The sequence below is a fragment of the Vidua macroura genome, chromosome 6, assembly GCF_024509145.1.
Source record: "Vidua macroura isolate BioBank_ID:100142 chromosome 6, ASM2450914v1, whole genome shotgun sequence".
NCBI classification, from domain to species: domain Eukaryota; kingdom Metazoa; phylum Chordata; class Aves; order Passeriformes; family Viduidae; genus Vidua; species Vidua macroura.
The window spans coordinates 29,866,135-29,886,006 of record NC_071576.1 but is presented as its reverse complement, the minus strand read 5'-3'; the positions used below and the strand labels follow the sequence as shown (position 1 = coordinate 29,886,006).

The 19,872-nt window shown below is 35.2% G+C and overlaps 1 long non-coding RNA gene across 1 annotated transcript; it reads right to left on the bottom strand.

Annotated features, from left to right (window-relative positions):
• Nucleotides 1–7,186: 7,186 nt before the first annotated feature.
• LOC128809435 (uncharacterized) lies at nt 7,187–12,098 on the bottom strand. Its single transcript, XR_008437723.1, has 2 exons — nt 11,901–12,098; nt 7,187–7,473 (listed from the first exon to the last, which is right to left on the bottom strand). It is a non-coding gene; the product is annotated as an uncharacterized LOC128809435 (long non-coding RNA).
• Between the last annotated feature and the right edge of the window lie 7,774 nt (nt 12,099–19,872).

The following is a 19,872-nucleotide window of genomic DNA, read 5'->3' as shown; positions in this document are numbered from 1 at the left end:
CTGTAATATCTATTTAATGAAGAGATTCTATCATGGGCTCCTTCCTTTTTCATTTGCAGTTGTTTTACGTCTATGGCAATTCCAACACTTACTTGCTAAAAAAAAGAGCACCATTTGAATGCTGTACTTTTTCTTCTTTTTGCAAAGAAGCAGCTAAAAACAAGGAGAAGCAGCAACAAAAGCTGAAGAGCCACTGCCTTTTTTGGACAACATATTCTTTTCAAATCACCATTTGAAAATCACAGATAATAGTGATTTTTTGACATTGTAAAAGAATACACTCAGCATGTGTATTCACTGGCTAGTAGACTGGCCAAAAGAAATCATACTTTGTAAGCAGGAGAATTAATTCACTAAGTAGTGAATAAAGTAATTCTACATATATTTACAAAAGATGCAGGATGCTATATATACTGAAAAATGGCAGGGCGTAGTTATTCATCAGCTGCTTGCTATCCCAAGTTATTTGCAAATAAGAACTGACTCTGAGGCTTTGGAATAAATAATGGTATAGAGTCAGTACCCAACATATAGTTATGTGGTATTCCCAGCATTATCTATTTAGTACATTGGCAAAATAAACCTCAGTAAACATGCTTGTCTGTGTTAAGAAAGTCAAAAGAATTGTGAAATGTGTTGGCATTTTTACTGCTACTGGCACTTGTTCACTAGTTACTCACCAAGATACATATTTCAGCCTGACCACTGAAAAGCTTTCAAGGGTGAACAACTTTCAGCCACAGTATAGAACTGTGGCTCTATGCTGCTGAAAGCTTATATTTTACCTCTGCACTGAGCTCTGCATGTGTTCTAATTCCTTCTCCTTCCAGGATCTTTCCTAGCTTCACAAATGTCCTCATTGAGAAAAAATGCCAGAAGCAGCAAGTGCTAGAAGGACAAAGGTTAACATTTCCTCCTATGGAAAACCATAGCAATGACATTTTACCCTCACAAAGCATTTGGCTCTCTGCAGCCGACTTATTAAAGTGCATGTATTCATGCTAAGTACCTTGATATCTAAATTCTTCTTAAGCTTTTGCTTTCAACAGAATACTCAAGTCTACAGCCAAACCTGGCCCTGGTAAGTAACCCAGGAAGGCCGATTGATGCAAAAACCTGCTAGTCTGGGCTAAACTGCTGCCAGTTAAGGTGTAATGTCACGCTGGGGGAAGCAATGTATTCCTTCAGCCAGCTTGCAGGTACTTAGGGATCTTCATACCAGAGCTACAGAGGTTTGTTTACCAGAGGGAATTCCATTTTCCTTATTTAACCCACCAAAAGTAGGCAAGATCTATTTCTGGATAAATAAAACCCACACAATTTGAAGAAGACATTTTTCCTGTCAGCAGATGAACATTGGACAGTCACAGCAGACCCAAATAACAGTGTCTACAATGACAATTATAAAGAATGTTGCATTTTGAGTATACAAATATCAGCAACACATTCCACATGGCTTTTCTCAAACTGATATGTTCTCCTATAATGAAATAAATAAGAATAGATGAGCACTCAACACTTCCATGATACATTCCTCCTAAGCTCCTTTCATTAAAAATATATTTCTGGGCATTCATTCAGCACACATGCATGCTGATTTTACCTTAAGGGACTTTTCCAGGGAGTTCTTCCCGTCCAGGAAATTACAAAATGTGAATTTGAAATTTCCATGAAATACTAGTCTGATGTCTTCCCCATATCCACATTTGTTTGTTTGCTTGTTTGTTTGTTTTTGTTGGTTTTTCACTTGGTTGGGGTTTTTTTAAGACCAGGGTTCCCAAATGCTTTTTGTTGTAAAGGCTAGAGTCAAGATATATTTTTTGCAGGGCAAGAAAAGAGAAGAATAATTAACAAGTAAATATGATATACCTCATATTAGCTCCAAGCAGAATTTTTATTAATTTTAAAACCAAATAAGGGGAGGGGGTTTGGTTTGTTTGTGTGTTTGCTTTTTAATCAATATGCCTAAGCTCCCAATGCTCTGTGCATTTCTCCTATACAGAACACAGAAAAATGCAGTTCTTTCCAGACAAACAGAAAGGTCAGGTAGATAGTTATTCCCTCTGCCAAAGTGGTGACAGACTAAACTAATACATAAGAATTTTTAGGTTGGATTATAAGTTAATGTTGCTTTATAGTTATCAAACAGGTTTTTTTCCTAATATGTGAGAAGCTTTGATGCAAGACTAGCATTTGGGTACTTTCTAAGAGCTGGCATTGAATAGGCCATTGATGCTACTGAATAGCCAATGCAGCTTAATAAAAAAAAAATGAAATTAATAAAGAAGATAGAGTGGAAATATGGAAGAATTGAGCCATAACATATCTAAAATTTTATTAATTGTAAAAAACCAAGGACTTACATTTTCAGGAGTTTTTAAGAAATATGGGTCAAATCAAAATAATTTCTGAAATATGCATATTTATAAAATTTCTCAGGACATCTATTTGCTAATAGAACTTTGAATTTACACATTTTGAAAAAAAATACACTAGTAGAATCATCTCATTATTATTCTTCCATCCATTAATCTGCTCAGCAAATGTTAATAAAAGTGCAGACTACTTCTTCTAAAGCACAAACTCCCACAACTACCTCCACTGAAGTTTTGAGCTTTGAAGATTTAATTTACATAAACAATAAGGAATGAAACCTTGTAACATACTGAGCATTAAGCTAAAGACAGGAACTGACCTTTAAAATGGCCAAGTGACCAAACCCTTGGCATGGCTGGAGAGGAGTTCAAGCAGGTTTTCCCACACCATTAGCAGTGGTTATACATCAGGATGTTCAAAGTCTGTGTTTAATTTTTTTTTTTTTTAATTTTCCCTATTTTTAAAGAAACCCCAATGAATTCAGGGAAACTGATTACAATGAAAATCAAAAGTTGTCTGAAAATCACATCTTTTAAATAACGAGTCAGCTTTTGTCACACATGAGTCACCTTCATTACCTGTGTCACCAGCAATTTACAAATCTTTCACACACCTGAAGCAGAATATATGAGACTTTTATTCATATGTGGTATCTTCTAATGCAAATCTGTCTTCAGTGTAAAACCAGGGCTTCTGTGCTGTAGGTGGAAGGAAGGGTGAAAAACACTCTACCAACAGATAACCATCTGGCAGATTCCCTTCCTCTCTCTGCTATCTCCATGTGATTTTTATCACTTTACAAAATGTCATTAAGCAAACAGAGACGACCACAAGCAAACCTTTAGTTTCACAAAATCATGTTTTATAAACTGTTGAGAAACACTGACATGTAATGAAACCCTATTCTCTATATGTCTTCATCTCTGCAAATGATTTCTTTCCCTCCTTTCATATATAAATAAATAGAAATGTGTCTGTATATTTGCAGTTTGGTCTTTTCTCTTTTTTTTTTTTTTCTTTTTCTTTTCTTTTTCTTTTTTTTTTTTTTTTTTTTTTAATTTGGTCATCATAATCAAGGGCTATTACAGCAATAGATCTTATCTTTAGAATGGCAGTCCCCTTGCACCTTCAGTTCAGATTTTTGTTTATGCTTGGCTGCAATTGTGGCTGTTTCTGATAGTTTTAGGTCAGCCATGACAGACTATGGGTGACACTAAATAAACAAGCTGGGAGTCTGTGACTAAGAAGGAATGATACTGGTTCTCAGAGTTTGATTTTCTCTGGTTAATCAACAATTTGTTCAGAATAACCCATTCTGAAAAGTAACTGTTTGCTGGATTACACGTATTATGCCGTAAGGTTAAAAAAATATTAAAATCCCCTCACAACTCACATAGGCAAGCAGAATGAACAAATCATGCTCAATCTTAGCTTGGTTATAATAGGCTGCAGAATTTATTTGTTTATTTAATTTATGTTCAGCTATTTCTTCCTGTCTCCTCCCTTCCTTCTCTCAGTTACATTCCAAGGCAGTAAGTTGATCTAAACACAGTCTGTCGGGGAGTAGATAGAACACTTCCTTGCAGCCTGCTCAAGGGGGATAAAAAATTCAATGACCAATTTACTAACCGTACTCATGGAAGAAGAGGTAGAATAAGATCCCATGAGAAGGGGTAAAATATCCCAATCAAATGGGTACCTGCGCCAGTTCTCTTGATTTTACTGTCTGTATTGAAGGATTTTACACAACTTAAATTTCTTACAACTTCTCCTTCTACAGTCATATCATTATGTCAGTTTCTAAACTCAATTTTCATTCACTAATTTTTTCAGCTGTATCACTTGCCTCTGTGGTCATGGAGGACGCCCTTAAAAATGTGTACCCTAAGGCTGAAATGCGAACACAATAATACTAATAAAACCTTATTTTTATGCATTTATTTTTAAACTTCAGGAATTTTAAGTCAGTCTTGTGATTAGGCAGAATATGAGAACAGACTCTTTTGAAGCCTGAGGCTGGTGATGCTGCCTACCTGGAATTATGAAAGTATTATAAATTCTCATTTTTAATATTATGTTTTTACCTGGAATAATAAAGATTCAAACTTAATGTAAATTACAAGAATAATAAATTATTTTAATGCAATTTTCACTTGTTTAAAATTTGGCCCGGAATTCCAATGCAGGCTGAGAGTCAGCCATTGAGCTCCTCCCCAGGGGTAAGCAGTGTCTCAGAGCAGTTTCTAGTCCATAGACATTCCTTTCAGAAACCAAAACATCATACTGCACATCTTCTTACAAAATTTTCACAGAGTAGTGAATAGTTAGAAATTCTACTGTACCTAAACTTCCATAGAAGTGGACTTTCTGAAACTGGATTACCTGTTATGTGCTGGTAAATGAGAAGAACCTTTTGTGAAGAGGCACCTGGGAAGATGTAGGTGTCCTGTTTATAATTCAACTAACATGGCTCACCAAAGTATGAGCTAAACTATTTCCTAAGCTCACCTTGGTCATAGCGTCCTAATGCAACATCGAGTAGCTACCTAAACTAAAACATGGAATTGTATGGAAATAGTGTAAATATGATATTCTTGAACCTTGCCTACTGCCAGAGCCTATCCTCTGATCCCATGGAAAACTAACTACCAGGTTATCAGTGTCCAAGTTCAACATTGCCTAGGGTTATTTTATTTTTAAATTGCTTCTATATCCACCAGAATCAACTCAGCTAAGTCTTCAACAACCCAGGCCTTTAGAATCAAACCTTCGCCAGCACTACTATGGTTTAATTAGCTGCGCATTTGCCTCCTGGCCAGATCCAATAAATATGCATGTATTGGCACAGCTGCATCTCAGCATGCATACTTAAATTAAAAATGTTTCCTTTGATGCTCTGGCAATCTTGGCATTCATTCACTTTGCCAGAAGCAGTATCAAATCACAAAATACTTGTCCAGTCATCATCACAATGTACAATCATGAAAATGTGTTACCAGTTTAGCTGCTCATATTACGTGTGCAGTAACCTGAAATTCTTCATGCTTACTGTACAGTTATGGAGAAGGATGATCCCATGCTTCTCATGACTGAAAGGTATTCCCATATGCCAAAAAAGATGAAGCTGGTCAAACAACACTTGTCTTCTATTGAGATTACTTGCACTAATTTATTCTGAAAGTGTTATTTTCACAACTACAGTTGCATTTTCTATTTAATAGATGCAGAATTAATTTGTTTTGTTTTCTCCACTTGACATTAGCAACTTTATGGAACAATGACCTTGCTAGCCACTGATGATGAATTATTAGCTATTTTTACAAAAAAAAAAAAAAAAAAAAAAAAAGGAAAATTGAGTGTTATACAGTCTTTTTAAAGGACACACTGAAAGGGTGTGCAATGGTATGCATTTCTTTCCACTCTTGACCTCTCTGCACTAAACTCCAGTCTAGTCACAGGAGCAGAGAAGGTAATACCTGCAAGACAAACATGTACGCTTGTCACAGCAATAGGAATTTCAACCAACCTGAAATTACTAAGCAACACAGTATGTGTGGGTGGCAAGGAGTAATTGGAGGAATATTAGGGAAAAGGATCAGATCAGGGGTTGTGCCAGAATTCAAAGCACCTTCTTCTCTTCCTACTGAGATACCCTGAGAATTCAATAAATCTCTTCTATAGATATTTAACATGCTTCAAGTCTGCAGTGGAAATCTATCAGCTTAAAAATTCTGTTGTGCTATCAGAGAACATATAGAGAAACTAGATAAATAGTCACTTTCTCTGAAGATGGTTAAGAGATCCTGTTATTTCTTCTGAAATCTAGCATGGTTGATGTTTATTTTTCTACAAACATTAAATGTGGACAAATAAAATCCGTACAATGAGACTCTTCATCATGCTTATCAGGAATTCTACTTGCAGACTGGGGAAAATTCTTTATTGAAACCATTGGCTGCTTGAAGTTTTTCAAATCAGAACACTGACAAAAGAGAGAAATAAAATCTCTCTTTTCACAGTACAATTCTCAACACACCAGAAACAAGCCCAGAGTTCACTCTCAATTTATGGAGCTGGACCTACTATGGTAAAACCAAAACATTTATTGGTCACCACATTCATTAAAAATTACAATCAATATCTGTCAAAATATATTGTTAAAAATCCTGCTATACCACACTGTACAACATCTGCTACATTACCATTGTTTTTTTAAATCCAGTTGTCAAAACAGTTTTGCACATGGTTTGATGTGTTCTTAAACACCACCTCGTTGAAAGGTGAAAGTCCATTGGAGAGAAAATAATTTTACACTAAGATAGCAGATAGATATTTAGATATATCAAAGCTATATAAAATTCAATTGCCAATATTGAATTTTCTCCTGACCATTAAAGAAAATGAAGAATATTATTTTCTGAGAAATATAGTTGGATTAGAAAATGAAAACTAAACTTGGTTTTTCAGCTCAGTTAAACTTCAGCATTGCCAATGCACACTTCCATGGAATAGATTATTTCACAAGCCTTACATGTTCTGTGTGCTACTGCAAATCTAGAACACCTATTTTTTTTTAAATTGTAAAAGGTCCTCTACTGAGTAGTGAAATACTGACTGGTTCTGGTAGAAAAATAATCTATAAGCTTCAAGGAAAACACCAGGATTTCATGTGCTGGGTTTTGATTTTTTTTCTGCTCCAAATTTTCCCCAAAATTTCAAATTTTAAAATTCTTATTGGGAAATAAAATCCCAATTCAGGATAATTAAAATATTTTATTATTATAAAATTAGGGTTTCTCATTAATACAAAAACAGTTTAATACTAAATTTTAATTCCTAATTTCTCTGATACATAGAAAATTGATTAAATTTTAAAATAAAAAGTTTTAACTAAAAGAGCAAAAGAGAAAAATGTCGGATTCTTTGCAAGAAACTTTAAGGGAAAGAGGTTTGTTCTTCTGAAATTTCTTGAAATGAGTTGAATTGCACTTTCTGATGGAAAATTTCCAGAGAAAATTTCGCATCCAGATAAAAACAGGTGCTTCTTCTGAACTGCATCTCCATGTTTAGGTTGATTTTCTTGATATTTTGTTGTTCCTGAATATACAAAATAATAGAAGTAATCATACATTCTTCAGGAATCTCCAGGAGGGTATTAAATTAAGCTAGCAGCACTGATACTTCTATTCATGTTGAAATGATTAACAATTCCAAGGATATTAATGGTGTATTGTATGGGTATTTTAGACTGGGTAGGATGAAAGAAAAAACCTTTTGGTGTCTCTTGCTCCTACTAAAATTTAATTACCTTTACTTGCTGACCTCATGTTTTATGTAACAGTACACTCCAAAAATGACCTCATAAATGGTTACTAATATAAAGGCAAAATCTTCCCTTTTCTTCTACAAACCAGCACAGCATAAATGGTTTTCTTTTTAGGGGTTTTTAAACTACTTTTGCAAAGTATTCTTATAATAGCTAACATTATATATTCCAGCATTACCTGTGGGACCAACTAACTCTGAATTTAATTGAAGTCAGAATGCCTCACTTTGACAAGGTCACTTTTTAAAAGGTATCATTGCACAGGATTTTTGATTTTTCTTTTCTGAACTAGCTAAAACCTGTAAAATCATTGATGCAGAATTATATCTATGCCATCAAATATTAGTAAAGACAAAAGTGAAAGTGTTACCATTAATGGACATAAAATCTGTACTTAATCTGGAAGGCTGTACCTCACTAGTAAAAAAAAAAAAAAAAAGTAACTGTGGACAAAGAACATCAGTTTTCAGCAGATACCTAACATGAACTGTTTAATTTTGCAGATTTTGAGAGGTAGGATCAAATTCATCTCTGATTTCACTGTAATAATTGTTGAATGCAGACTGTTGTTTTACATCCCTAAAAGAAGCAGGGGAAATTAATCAGATTAAATCTCCAAACAATTTGAATATCAGAATAAAGTGTTTTGCCTTCATTCAATCACGTTAAATAAGATAAATATAAGAGCTAATAAGCAGATACTGAAACCAAAAGGTCTCAAGATGGAAATGGAAGCATTTTAAACAATAAAGAATTTTAAACAATAAAGCATTCTCCTCAAAGATGAGGAGAATTTTCAACACCTCAAAAAATATTACCAAAATTCATCTGAAAAAGCACAGTATGTCGGAAGTACCCTACAGTCTCAGATATAAGGAAAACAAAACATTTTACATTGACATAAAAGAATCCTTGTAAAAGCTTGTTTTGAAAGGGAGTATGGAACAATTTCTCAATCTGATATATAAAAGGAAAATCAAAGATGTTTTGAATTTTTTGCATTCTTTTTTTTCACAGTTTCTCTTTTTATATTGCTTCTTTTGTTCACTTTAGCAATAGAAAGGAAAAGAATAAAGAGGAAAGGAAAAATAACCGGGAAATAAACTAAATCAAATTAAAGACTGAAGGGAAATATGTCAAGGTAGCATAAAATACAACATTTTTTTAATTAGATTTTTAGCTGGATTTAAAAACAGAGTGATAATTCAGAATTCCAGAGAATGACAAAGAGAAACAAATTTCCTAGCTGTTTTACTAGAAGAAATATGATGAAGAAATAATCCCTTGGGAAGGTGTTTTCTGAAAATCAAAGAAAATTTTTAGTATTTTCCTTTCTGATGAGATAATTTCACTTCATAAGTGGTACCTAAATGCAGTTTCTGAAAACATGCAAGTAACTCCTATTATTTTGCTGCATTTTACATACAAAAATAAACCAGTGAGGCAGACAGTACCATCAACAACTAAAAACCTCATTTTTGGACATCTCTTGGTGGCACTTTTCACTTTTTCTGGGAGAAGAAGTCACATATATGTCAGTATAGCTTCTCTTCCACACATTTAAATCAGAGGAAGCATGATTAATTTTTTAACTGAAGGGAAAGAATTCTCTATGGAAACATTAGAAATTGTGGATCTCAGATATTCATACTTCCTTGGGTAATATTTTTTAAATTGAGTCTTATGTTTAGAGCATTTCTGTGTGTTTCTAAGGCATGCATATATTTGTCAAGAGGTCAGGAATCTTCTAAGCCAAACAAATCAGAGTACATAGCTAGTCATTGACACACATTGCAAATCATTAAGCAAATTCCAACACACAATTTTGTATTCATGAAGCTAAGTCATATTTTCATAGCTAAAACAACTATATTTGATATTTTCTGAACATTAATATGTGCTTTAGGGGTAGTGTCCATTAGTATGTATACAAATATATGTTTTGCCCTGGACAAAACTTTGATGTGCATTGCTACTCCTTTTGGGTAAAATTTGAGCGTTAGTGTTTGCCTTGTAACTATGGGATGTCTCTAATGACCAGAACATTTGCTGTGAAATATTATCTATAGTTATATTTTTTAGAATAAGTAAATGTGGGTGTTTATGTTTTATACAACCCAAAGGCATTTAAATATTTTTGAAGACAAAACCAACACAACAAACCTAAATATTCCCACAATGAGCTATACAAAAAAAGGAGTCCCAAACTTTCTAAAGTATCTTAATGAGGGTTAAAGGTCACTGCTAAGTAAAACTGAGAAACAGAAAGGAGCAGGATCCTGTTTCCATTTTAATGTCCCTCATGTTTATGTTTTGCTGTCGGCAGGGGAAAAGCTGAAACAATTCCACTTACAAGGAGGTTACAAACAGGCTGACTGGAAGAAAAAGTTTGTGCTCCACAGGTCTAAGGTGAATGCAAGTTCACACAGACCAGACACGCGTTAAGCACTGGGCTTATAGCTGACATTTCTTTGCAAATCCATTCCTAAAACTTACAATCTAAGCTGTGGCCTGAATTCCAGTTTCCTTAAATTATGTTCCACAGACCAAACCAATAACACTCAATTTTAATTTTAACTTCTTCACCATTACTAAAACTAAAATTTTATAGAGAATGTTCAATTATAAAGATGTGTTGTGCCTGCAATTAGCATAACATTAAAGAGAGGAAGATTTCAAATTCAGAGGTCCCTGAATAGAAAACAATTGCTAATGATAGTCATCAAAGCAATGTGGTGAACCTTAACCTGTCTTTAATCACTTCTAAATTCCAAGTCCTAAAAACAGACTGCTACTTTTCTGAGTTTCATTTTAGTGTCTTGAAACAACTCTTACGATTTTAAGGAAATATTTTCTTCTTAAAAATGTATGTATTGCTCTGCTAAGCACATTCTGCTCCTACTACCTAGAATGTGTTGCATACTGAATTGTGAAAGTCTGTCTTTAATCAACACATTCACCTTAAGAGCTATGAAGTGCACCAAAATCTCTTATGTGGAATACTTTGGGAGAGTAGTTCTCAACAAAGAATAGTTCTTGATTGAGATATCAATTAATGACTTTAAACTCAGCTTGACAGCTACCCTCACTGATCAAAATCTGGATATTTTGGTAAAACATGCAATAATTACATTATTTGACAGGACAGTTACACTTAAGATGAGATCAACATACACTGACTTCTATACGATAACAATGGAAGAAATCTCAGCAATCACTTTATCATGGTCAGAAGATATAAATGGCTTTCTAAGTGAAAGAGATAAAATAAACAACCCAACTGTAATTATTATAGTAGTGATTCTGGAAAGCCCGTACCAAATGTGCCATAACTACTTTTTCTTTAGTTCTAGACAATGAATAAAACCCACAACTTCTTGTGAAGATTGGTGTAAAACTGGCATGCAAATAGGTGATCATCTTCAAAGTTTACAAAATAAAATACCTTTGAATTTAAGAAATAATATTTTACTGGAGAGAGATTTCCCCACTAACTATTGAAACTTAAACTTCAACAGCAGTATTTTTGTCACCAATTATAGGTGCCTTCAGTTACATAAGAAAGGTAGTATTCAAGGGATACCCATGTAAGTAGTGTATTTCCCTCTTCATTCCTGAATTACATTAAGTGGTTTGTGGGAACTTGGGAACACTAATTTAGAAACAATATTTTCCTTTTATTTCTTTTTCTTGTTAAGTGTAACTAATGGGACTTGCACTGCACTTGGTGTTTTGAAGTCATCTTAAGAGATGGATAGGCCCAAACAGCTACCTTGTCTGACACAAAAATAAATTACTTTATATATCACAGAAAAAAAATTCAGTGAAATAGTGGATAAAACATCCACCAGAATTTTCATTCCTGTGCACAGTACATCTCAACGACTGACAAACTCAGGCACTACTTATTTCTATTGAAAGGTACTTCTGTTCTTGATAGTTCGCTTCTGTCTTGCCTATCCTGAATTTCAGTTGGTGTGTTCTCACTATTCTACTGATACTTTTCATAAACAAAATGGTCTTGAGCATTCTTCTAGGTAAAGTAACAATTCAGTCTAGCAGATTATCAGAGCCACAACCTTCCTAGGAGTGCAGTTAGTGCCCTCCAGGTCAGCTTTCTGAAAGAAGATCTGTCTCAGAAGTTGGCCTTGAAGATCTTTGAGAACCAGCTGGAATAAGCTGCACCAGGAGTTCCTACCTCATTTGGCTGGGAGATGGATCAAAGCATGCGTTGCCATACTTGGTCCATGACAGGACTGCTTTGTAGCTGTCGATCTGGACCCCGTGGATATGGATTCTGGTCTTGACCACAGGCACGCCTCATCACAGTGAACTTGTCACACTTGGTCCATGAGTGGTTCCCTCACTCTGGCGCTGTTGGACGGACCATTGTCATTGAGGCTGCTGCCTCTGCTGGCCTTGCTGTCATCCTGGGCTGCTGGCCACCCTCCCCTAGGGAGCAGCGCCTGCCCTTGGTGCTTCCTAACACATGTTCTTAATCAGAAATATACAGACCTGTATTTAAATCAAGAAATAATGGCTTATTAATGATATTTTTAAGATATAAATGAGTTGTAACTCCTTCCCAGTCATCTTTTCAAGATGCAATAAAAAGGATGAGCATCTACAATGCTTAAATTTAGTCAAAATTTAACACATAATTTATTAACAAAATAGCAGCTCGAAATGTCTTATTAGCAAAATTTTAATTTTCATTTTTAAATGCAGTGGTAAAACTAAAGCTTATGGAAATCTCTCTGCGTACCGTCAGAACTTTTAATGTCAGAATGAGTAACTTAGTGAAAGAAAGGGCAGTGAAACACTGCTTAGAAGACGAATCTATATAGAGGAGATGAATCTAGAGTGTTCTGGCCAGGCTTCCTCCACTCTCCAGATATTTGCACACAATACAAACATATGCTTCACTGCAAGTCTTTAAGAAATTTCAGACAACTCAGGTTTAACAGATAGTTACATTACTTTTCATGACCTAATGGAAGAAATTAGAGATATATAGTTAAATTTCAAAGGGCAGATTTTGCACTGGAAACTTATTGACACAGAAACAAAATTACATATAAACGTTATGCAAATGAAAATTTTGAATCATACTTGCACTATTGAGTTATATCTGACAATGCATCCCTATTAGCTTTTAGGAGGACATGCTCAAAATTTGATTTGCAGTTTGTTCAAACACCAGGGCCAAGCTCAGCAGTGTGATGCTGGTGTATCTATGCTGTGTTTAGTATACCATCAAATACCAGCTAGACAGGCTGCCTACAGTATGCTAGTGACAGCTCTCGTGGAAGACAGAGAATAATGTAGACATATTCAGTGACACAGTTATTTAGTTAGTGTAAAACTGTCATAGCCATTGATTTCAACAAATCTTTGACAATAAACCCAATCCAGGAACTTCCCAGTGTTGTTTTTGGTATCCTGTTTTGTGATGCTCAGATGTTCACGACAAAATCCTGTGAACACCCTGGAGATAATTTTTCTTCATAAAATATGCCATTCTTTGTTCTGTGGTTTTTACAGCTCTAAATGAAAGAGAGAAAAATCATCCTTTGAACCAGGTTCTAAACTCCTGAAGAAATAACTAATAATGGAAAGGACCATAGATACCACAGGGAAAAAAACACTTCTAGCATTCCTAAAAGTCCTTTTACCATGTACTCCTACTTACTTTGTAATGATTGCATGTTTTCCCTTTGGGCCCACTAAAGTATTTAATTGCAATTACACTCATTTACATAGCAGATGAGGCTAATTGCTGGTATTAGTTACCAAATGTATGCTTGTATTGTGAGGGTAAAAAAATGCCCTACAGAAAAGAAAAACGACTATGCCTCTAATTAAGGAGCTATGAGTCAAAGTGAGCTTGTTCAGAGATGTAAATATAGAATCAAGGGCTTTCAGAGTTCTGCAGTACATTTTATTATACCACTAGTTCCCATATTTCAGAGATAACACTGGCAGACCTCATAGTATACACAATGAACTATTCTCATTTTCTCAGAAGCAGGGATGATAAGTTCCACATAAAGGCTCAGAGAGAGAGAACAAGATTTCTAAAATTTTTGATTAGAAATAAATGTGAATATCAGGAAGGTTTTTTGTGTATAATAGATACACTGAAGTTATTATTTGAAGTAGTTCCATCACCTATTCTTTTGGGGAAATTCCCAGGAAAATTCTTTTTTTACATTATTCAGACCTCAAACTGTTTTGTGTAAATGGACTTCATTTTGCATGCAATTGTACACAAGGACTTTTTTGATACTACACTACTAAAGTGAATGTAAGAAGCATCAAGTCAAGTGGAAACCCAGATGAATAACAATTTCAGCCTTTGGCCCTGGATACCATTCCTAATATAAAGAATTCTTAAAAGATTTACATCTATACATCTATCTATATACAGAGAGAATGGGTTAGTCCCGGATGGTGAAATGAAGATTTGTTAATTTTACTTTGCTTCAGGAGGTCACAGTGAGAACAGAAGTGTGCCCATCAGTATCCTTTGGACAGGATTGAAAAACTCACTATACACATTTAAAAATTAACACTTTATCAAACTGTGCCTTAAATTTTTTCCTTTTCCTGGAATTGTACCAAAACTTGACAGCAGTTAAGCTGTGGGTGTACAGAAGCACTACATATGATATTTACTATTATATCCTTTAGGTAGTTTCCCATTAGTCTGCTATGTTTTGCCTATGTTTAAAATTGAAATTATTTTGGTTTTGGAATTTGCCACTTTGTCTTCTGATTTCATTAAGAGTTTTGGCCTTCCAAAAAAAAAAAGAAAAAAATAATTCCAACCTTACAAAAGTGAATTTGATTTTCTGTTGCCTTCCATGTAACATAATGTAAGTATTGTGTAGCCATTCTCATATAGAAAGACTTTAAGTGATAAAGGACTGATAAAAATTAAAAGCTATAGCTTTTGCTGTATTAGTTTTGTTATTCCTAGATGCTCCTTCATGCTAGTTTTAGATTTATCAGTGTTTGGTTACCTACACAGGTCATTTCATAAAATGAGACTGGCTATGAGCCACATTATCAGCTGCTCTCTATTTTCTTTCTGAAAAGAAGATGAAAAAAGTTTTAAAACCCCTGAAATACATTCCATGGATGTCAAGGTCTATGCCTTCTGAGTGCCTATTCTCATTAAAAATATACCTTTGTAGGACTAATCCCAAATGCTTTGATGACAGAGGTCATGCAAGTGTCATTTTTCAAACCTGTGTGAAAATCCATTTCGAGCCATCTTTCCCTCTTATATTTCACCTCATTTCTGAAGCACTTATGCAGCGTACTTACTTAGCTAAAGCACAAAATGTAAACAGGACATCCTCTCAGATAGGAGATCCCAACATGTTGAAAAGTATATGCCTTAGTTCTTAATCAGTTCTGGAAAGTATCCCAAGACTTCCACAAAAAGGTACTGTTTCTGTTAATGTGGAACATAAACTTAGCCCTTAACATAAAACAAAACCAAACAACATCTGTCCTTACAGTTTGATTGTTTGTTCCATCCTAGTATAATTATTCTTGCATGACAGCAGCCCCTGCAGGCTATAGCCTTGCTTACTCTACTTTGCCCTGAAAGCACGCCCAGCATTTAGAGATGAAAACACTGTCAGAACTAGTGAACATTGTTTTAGAAATGCTTAGTGCTACAGCACAGTCGCATTTTTATAATTATCTGGGATTATTTTAAAATAGTATTTTGTCAATCCAAGTTGACCAAGAAAGATTTGTGCTTCCAAAAATCACAGGTCTCTGAAGAAATCTCTGAAGATTCCAATGGGAAAAATGGTCGTAGTGGTGAGATCAGTTTTTCACCCCCCTGTTCATTCACAGGAATAAGGATTTCTTCTTATGCTTGATCATTATTTTAAGGCTTCTTTGCAGCTTTTTTAACTCGTGACTATAAAATATAAAACGGGCATAAGAAAAAGGGAGGACATACTCTAGTGACTACCTGTGCAGGCAGTGCAAAGACAGTAGAAAGCCCCACATTTTCTGCCCCTGTGACCAAAATGGGAAGCAAGTGAACTTCCAAAACAAAAAATTACTCAAGGAAGGAGGGTACACATGAGAGGAGTGCTATTTCTGCAATTATAATAACTTTTCCAATATTTTCAATAAACTTGGCACTAAAGCAATATGTAGTTTAATCCCATTTGTGAACTAGTATATCCCTGGCTGAACATGTAACTTTCTCTGGTCTCTGGATCTGCAGAACTCCCCTAGGGCAGTACAACTCTGTCATAGACACAAGGCTGTCTCTTTCTCTTGAGGGATCTATGGTCTGCCTGGAAGACTGTCAGATCTACTCAGATGTGAAAGCTTGGTCCTACAGGCATCACAATAATATGACCTAATCAGAAATATCTAACACCATAAACAGATTGTATCTTGTCTGCACCTCTCAGTGGCATGATTCAAATCCTAGCTCTGAACACACAAGGCTTGGTTAAAGTTCACAGCTAAAGAGCTGACTGAATTATCTTTGTTACCTGTGTACATAAAGTGCACATAAAGTTGCAAAGGTTTTCTGCTATAAACATCATTATGATAGTAGCTGTAGCCCTTCCCTACTTTCTTCTGTGCTGTTCACACAGCATGAAAAAGTGACACCCCTTGTTTTTGTGCTAAATGTGAATGTTCATGGCTCTGCTCCTAGCTTGTCTAGTTTTCCATTGATAAGTTTGTCTTTTTTGAGCACTATGGAGTTGGTGACATGGCTCTCAGAGTCAATGTACTTCTCCCATTTAATACAGTATTTTTGCTCTGAATTCTCCACACTTTCTGTGATCACAAAGGTTGTGATTTCCTTTTTCATTTTAGAAATCAGTTGCACAAACATTTCAAGTATAAAATTTAACAAAGTAAAATAGAGTATTTGCAAAATGAAAATGAATAGTTGTTTTAAGATCAGCAACTTGATCCTAAAGTTTGTTTATGCTTAAGCAAGGAAAAAAAAAATCACTGAAACAAGAGTCAGCTTCATACACAGTCTGTGTACCTAAGAAATTGCTTTAGAACAGGATGGAGCTTTTGTTAAGGGACCATATTTTCAGCTTTCCTTATAAAAGTATACAAAGGAAGACTTACCTCTAAAGACTCATGGCTCCTAGGCAGATTCCTCACAGTCACAACTTTCCTTTTGTAGGAGAGGCACTGTGAAGAGAACAGAAGCCACAGCTCATAGTTAACACAAACAATAGCCCCAGAAGTCTCTGCCAAAATTATAAATTAATCACCAAGTCACTACTTTTTTCAGCAGTTAGCAAAACCCAAAAGTTAGCAATAAAACTTATTAATATGATTCCATGCCTTCGAAAAGCAGTGTTGCTTCTATCTCTACTTTTGCCCTTGTAATGGAAGGAACGCTGTTACAAGAGAATAGTCCTCAGTTTTTCTCTCCTCTGTTTATCTATGCTTAAAAGCAGATCATGGGATTCAGAGGGCAGATGACCCACAAGCTGTAGATTGTAGTTCATTCACTTCTGTATGAGCTCTGGCTTAACTCATTCAATATTGCCATAGTTGTGATGTGGAACGAACAGAAAAACAAAGAGCTGGAAGAAGGTAAAAGATTTGGCACTGTCACCTTGCAATTTTTTGGTAGCCTAAGTGTCATTGTGCTTTTTAATGGGAATTTCTTTCTCAGTCTTTAAAATCTGTTGCCTTTCAATTGTAATATTGCAAGAACTAGCTCTGTAGAAACACTCTTCTATGTATGCTATTGGTAGGGCTATGACACCCTGAACAAGCTGCTGTTTCAAAAGTGCTATTTTTGAAAAAATAAGAAGAACAAAATAAAAGAGCAATTTGATTGATTGTTTGTTTGTAAAAGAGCCTAATTATTTTAAATTTCATGGTTTTAAGTTCTTTACGTATCTGTCAAGTCTTCATCAAGGGAATTATCCCTGTCACATCTCCACTGTATTTTTGCCATCATTTGTATTCATTGGTTCATCAAGAATTGGACACACAGTAAACAGGACTTATAATATCTGAACATCTACTAATTAACAGGGGAACCATACTCTTTTTGGGTTTGTGCCAAACATCTGAGAGCTGGAAGTGAAAGGAGCTTTCCTGAGAAGGCCTTCAGCAGCAGAAATCCCTTACAACCCATAACCCATAACATATAACTAGAAAGTGCTAGAACAGACCCCAAAGAGCATCAAGTGTAAAGGGATATAGGCAGGGCAGCCAGGGGACACACTGATTCAGATGTCCCTCTTGAAACTTCCACTCTTAGGACTTCCATGGAAGTGCCCGTGGTGAGAGATTAAATGGGCTTTTCTGTTGTACATCCCCTCAGCAGGACAGCTGCGGAAACATCCCCTCCCCTCTGTAAAATCAATCATCCCTGGTCAGAATGGGTGTAGCTGTTTGTGCATCTCTTATCATACTAAGGATGTGCTAATATCTTGACCTGCAAACCACAGGACCACCCAAATCTCTAGCAGCTAAGCTGAAATGATTCACTTATAATTTATCTTGGGAGGTTTCCTCTGCAGTATATTCACCCTTGAAGGAGATGAAGAAAACACATAAATTTGCCCATTTAATCTAGAAATGAAAGAAGAGGATCAAGTATATTGTAAAAAGCTCTCAAAAAGTGAGATTGATAGCACAAGGAATGGTCTTCTAGATGCCATACTCAGAGGAAGATGGAGATGGACAAAAAAAAATTACGCATAGTCACTTGACAAAAGGAAGATTAAAGACTCAAAAATAGGAAGTAGAGAAAAGACCACATGTAGAGCCTGGGAAGAAAAATCAGTTCTGGCAAGAAGGGTTTGCATGTCTAGACTGTTTCCCCATAGTACAATTTTCCAGACAAGCAAAGTTTGTAGAGTCTAAATCCTCTTCGTTGTCAGCCAAAAATTTTCTCTTTGGAGATCAGCGTACAAATTGGACAAAAGCCTTATGTTTTGGCTGAAGGTATTGACATAACTTCATGAAGATAAAGTTGCTTGAGGATGTACTGTGAAAAATATCCAACAAAAAAAAAAAAAAAAAGCTAAATTTCCATTTTACTTTCTTTAAACGTTCATGGCGGTTGCTGTTCACAACTAAGAGTATTTGTAAAAGTCAGACAATAATTACAAAATGTTTTACACGTTCTGAAAAGTTCTCATCATACCCAATGTTTCTATTTTAATAATTTGAAGCTGCTTGCCAGAAGAAATCTGAACCTACATATAGAACATTATGGTAAAATACATGTTCAAAAGGTAAAAAAAGTGTTTACATAACAACTAACAACAGGTATTTCTCTTAGATTCAGCACATCACACAGTCAGTTAAAAGTGAATGTGATAAACTGGAATAACCAATATCTTCTGATAATTCACAGCATTATTAATTACATTGCCTGTTAGTACTGGGGGTTTTACACCAATAGCTGAAAGATATGTTTGGTGTACATCACGCTATATTTGAAGAAAACCAGAAGGTCTCTTTCCCCTTAATGAAGAAAAAAGCTAGAAATCAGAAGACCAAAGAGGTACTCTATATTCCCACTGTCAAAGAATATGAGAAGTGTTAACATGAATTACATTATTCCTAAGGGAAATCTAGAGTCATGAGGATTTGATATGTAGCAAGGAGCATGACTTATTATTTGCCTGCTTATCACAAGACCAATTTTATAAATACACTGGTCTAATATATCATGGGAGTAGGGTTTACAGGACTTCTGACTAGTCAGAGAGACAGTTAAAGTCAATAGAAGCTGCAGGGGTTCAGCTTCCTAAAAATCAGTCACTGGTAATGTAAACCTCTATCAAGCATAGATCAATAACAGTTTTTTTGAGCATACAACATAAATATGTTTCAGAAGATGACAAATTTAAGCATATTCAGAACATGTAAAAACCTTTTCTCCTCCTTTAAAAGTAAGCACAAACACATTTTAAACCTAAATGCTTGTAGAAAGCCAGTTTTTTTCCAGGTATCCAGCAAAAGCTGCATATTTTCAATAAAAAGCAGAGATCAAGTTCCAAAGTAGAAGACAGTTTTTGGACAAGGATGTACTGAAAACTTGTTATCTTGTTAAAACAGAGGGAAATCTCTTATGTCAATAGCTCCCAAGAGATGTCCAGGATCGATAGCTCAGAGCACCCTCATAGCCT